The sequence below is a fragment of the Callithrix jacchus genome, chromosome 10 (assembly GCF_049354715.1).
Source record: "Callithrix jacchus isolate 240 chromosome 10, calJac240_pri, whole genome shotgun sequence".
NCBI classification, from domain to species: domain Eukaryota; kingdom Metazoa; phylum Chordata; class Mammalia; order Primates; family Cebidae; genus Callithrix; species Callithrix jacchus.
The window spans coordinates 39119748-39124115 of NC_133511.1; the positions used below are offsets into that span (position 1 = coordinate 39119748).

General features: G+C 51.6%; 1 pseudogene across 1 annotated transcript; it reads right to left on the reverse strand.

Moving 5' to 3' along the window:
- Positions 1 to 1097: 1097 nt before the first annotated feature.
- Positions 1098 to 4128, reverse strand: LOC144577978 (RNA demethylase ALKBH5 pseudogene; annotated as a pseudogene). The gene has a single exon (XR_013522853.1). The product of XR_013522853.1 is annotated as an RNA demethylase ALKBH5 pseudogene (transcript).
- Positions 4129 to 4368: the final 240 nt, after the last annotated feature.

Consider the following 4368-nt stretch of genomic DNA (forward strand, 5'->3'; position numbering starts at 1 on the left):
CATGTTAAATATAAAGGGTAGAAAGGCCATCTCAGAATAAAGGACAGTTCTACAAATAAAGTTAATTTTAGACAAAACTTTCTATTCATTTTTCTCATTTTCTAGGCACCCTGGGGCAAGCTCTCACAGGTTGGCCAGCTATTATTCTTTAGTGATTTCATAATGAATGTATTGTACCTTTTGAGAATGCTATGTGAGGGCTTTTACCATAGCAAATCTTTCTCAAACTCTCTGGCACTCCACACCTGTACTGAACTTGGAGGAAAGGCTTGATCAACTCTTTTTACCACTAGGATAAAGTTGTAGAGGCATTCAGCAAACCATGGACACTGAAGTTAGTAGAATTGTCTGGTTCCCTGTTTCTAAACTTCATTCACTCAACAACAGTTTTGGTCATATTTGCATACAATCTGTACTCTGATTTATTTAATATTTTATTGAAATTGGCTTTACTTTTTCTTTTTTATTGCATTTTAGGTTTTGGGGTACATGTGCAGAATGTGCAAAATAGTTGCATAGGTACACACATGGCAGTATGTTTTGCTGCCTTCCTGCCCTTCGCCCACATTTGGCATTTCTCCCCAGGCTATCCCTCCCTAGCTGCCCCCCACTGCTGTCCCTCCCCATTCCCCCCAATAGACCTCAATGTGTAGTACTCCCTTCCCTGTGTCCATGCGTTCTAATTTTTCCTCACATGCCTATGAGTGAGAATATGTGGTATTTCATTTCTGAGAATGATGTTCTCCAGTTTCATCCATGTCCTTACAAAGGACACGAACTCATCGTTTTTGATTGCTGCATAGTATTCCGTGGTGTATATGTGCCACATTTTCCCAGTCCAGATTATCATCGATGGGCATTTGGGTTGGTTCCAGGTCTTTGCTATTGTAAACAGTGCTGCAATGAACATTTGTGTGCATGTGTCCTTATAGTAGAATGACTTATAGTCCTTTGGATATATACCCAGTAATGGGATTGCTGGGTCAAATGGAATTTCTATTTTTTTTTTTTTTTTTTTTTTCAAAATATATTAGATTTGGTTTTTATTGTAGAGCACACATATCAGGGCAAAGTGCTGCACACACAACTACAAATCATTTTTGGGAAAAAAGCTGTAAAAAAAAAAAAAATAAAACTGCAACTGCTTTAATTATGCAGTCCCGACTTGAAAAATCCACGCTGGCAAAGGAGTTCTGGCCCCTGAGAGGGGCTTCTTGATGGTGGCTGCCCCAGATTTCTGCAGCCTATGAGGTCTCAGGCCCGGACCTCTGTACACAAAGCCCCAAAGTGGTGGTAGCCTGGCTGCTGGGAGGGCCTCTGCTCTTGGCAAGCCCAGGTCCTGGCCTGGCTGACAAGAAGACATTCCTAATCAATCTAGATCCACAAAACCTTGCTGCCTTCAAGGATCTGAGTGGGTAGAAACTACCAAAGACTTTATGTTTTTTCTGATTATTTTTTGAAAGCCCCTTCACCAACTCCCATGCCCTGAGGCGGAAGAGGCACCAGCCCAGTCTGCATGCCTGAGCTCTGGCCTTAAATGCATGCTGCTGGCGGACAGAGCAGGCAGGCGCCTTCCTAGAAAGACGACCCAAGGAGGAGGCCCAAGCTGGCCAATGGAGAAGGAAAGGGAAAGGAAGAAGCCAGGAGACCAAAGGGCGGAGGGAAACTCAAAACAAAACAAAAACCCTACCACACACCACAACAATTTTCCATACCCCAAATGCTAGACTTGGAAGGACACCAGTCCCCCTAGCTAGAAACAATTCCTAAAACTGACCCAACGTGGCAAGTCTAACTGTTCCAAATAATCACACACATATGCTCAAAAGGAGCAACCAACAAAGAAGTGTGCTCTTGACAAGAGAGGTCAGGACCACTGCATTAGCCCCTCGGCAGCCCAAGGAAATGTGGACAGAGCAGGCTAGTGGGTGTGGGTGGAGGAAGCCTGGGGGGCTTACCAAATAGCTTTGGGATGTCAGGGGCTGGCACTGTTTAAGTCCCTGCCCAGGCAACCTGAACAACTCTGCCGCAGGAGGAAGAAAGGGTGTTTGCATGAACTTGCAGGGCGTGGACGGCAGGTGAGAAGTGGAAAACAGCAGGCGCAATGTAGAGCCCCTGTGAGGCTCCAGACCTCAACCAAGTGCAGACATCAGTGGAGGAAAGGGGCGGGCAGAAGAATGAACTTTGTTTAGAACACTTGGAAGATTTACATTGAAAGCAAAAGAATTTTCTTAACCAAAACATTTTGTTGCTTTTAAATAAACCCAGACTGATACAGCCTCACTTAAAAGATGGCTGTTCTGCTCCACCACCTCTACCAGCCACTCTAGCATCAGCCTCTGTCCCCTACAGATGCCAACAGCCTTTCCATCTAGGAGGAATACCAAGAATATGAGAACCCAGGTGCTGACCAATTCTATTCTTCAGCCTTAACAGGCAACAAAACCAAGGAAAAATATATAGAATCAAAAAATAAAACAACCCCCCCCCCCAAAAAAAAAAACAAAAACAAAACCCTCAAAACAAAAGGAGGGGCAACTACATAGGATTAGCCAGAGTTCCCAGGAGGGCGGCAGGTAGACCTCAGTGCCGCCGCATCTTCACCTTTCGGGCAGGGCTACCTGCCGCCTCGGAACAGTCCTCTGAGGACTCATAGGACTTGCGCCAGTAGTTCTCAGAGCTGAAGCTACCCCTCCGCCGGTGTGTGGGCAGCAGCACTGAGCGCCGGTTCTCTTCTTTGTCCATCTCCAGAATCCGTGGCCTGTGGGCAGCATCAGGGTCTGCCTTGCGGTGGGACCACTTGGGTTTCAGAGCAGGGTCCCTGTTGTTTCCTGACAGGCGATCTGAAGCATAGCTGGGTGGTAACACGGAGCCGCTCAGGGACTTTGTTTCCAACCGCGGTGCATCTAATCTCGTCTTCCTAAGGATGATGACCGCTCGGCGCTCCTTGATGTCCTGAGGCCGTATGCAGTGAGTGATTTCATCAGCAGCATATCCACTGAGCACAGTCACGCTCCCTCTGCGCACCGGCAGGGAAAGCACTGGTTCTGACACCCGAATAGGCTTGAACTGGAACTTGCAGCCGAAGCATAGCGCAGAATCGCTAAAGAAGGACACGGACACGATGGGGCGCTCGAAGATGTGGATGGGGTCCACGTGAGACACAATGCAGCCGCCGGGCTGGTAGTCGTTGATGACGGCGCTGTTGACGAAGCCCTCGGGGATGACGCGGTACTCCACCAGCTTTTGGATCACCAGCTGGTGCACCCACTCGGGGATCTCGTCCACGTCGCCCGGTGGGTAGAGGCGCTCCTGGCCGGGCCCGCGCTTCTGCAGCTGGGCGCCGTAAGTGTAGCCTTCGCCAAAGAAGTACTTGTTGCGCAGTGGGGCCCGGTCCACCGTGTGCTCGTTGTACAGGCCCTTCTCAGCGCGGGACACCACCTCGTCGATGCGGGCCTCGATCTTGGCGCACTCGTCCTGGCTGAAGAGGCGCATCTGGCGGATGCCGCTCTTCACCTTGCGCGCCTCCTCCTCCTTCTGCAGCTGCTGCTCCTCGTAGTCGCTGCGCTCGGGGTCCGAGTCCTCCTGATACTTGCGCTTCGCCCCGGACACCGGGTAATGTTCGGCGGCGGCGGCGGCCGCGGCCTCCCGGCTGCCGGCCTTGTAGTTGTCCCGGGACGTCATGGACTTGAGCTTCTCACGCAGGTCGGTGTAGCCGCTGGCGGCCGCCATGGCCCCCACGACGCTGCTCTAGGGTCCTCCGGGGCAGGCGGGGCAGCCGGGCATGGCTCTAGGGGAACGCGCCCCGGGGACCCCGGAGGGAAAGAGGGTCCTCAGCGCCAAACTCCCATACGTGGGCTGGAGACCCGGCGGGGGGCGTCGAGGGTCGGGGCGTGGAGTCGGGCCTCAGGGGCGGCGGGTCATGCAACGACAACGGGGCTTCTTCCTCCTCCACCTTCTCCACGTCCTGGGGGGCAGGAGCGCCGGCAACGCCTCATGCCGCGGAGGGCTGCCGACTCCCGATCAGACCCTCGGACGCCCGGCCCGGCCCGCACTTTAAAGCTCTCCTCACGACGTCACGGGCCGCCAACCCGACGTCCGCCAGCGCCGCTCCTTAGCGGGTTCCTCGCCGCGCAAGCGTAGTGCTCGGAATTTCTATTTCTAAGGCCTTGAGGAATCGCCACACTGTCTTCCACAATGGTTGGACTAATTTACACTCCCACTTGCAGTGTAAAAGTGTTCCTATTTCTCCAGCATCTGTTGTCTCCAGATTTTTTAATGATTGCTGTTCTAACTGGCGTGAGATGGTATCTCAGTGTGGTTTTGATTTGCATCTCTTTAATGACCAGTGATGATGAGCATTTTTTC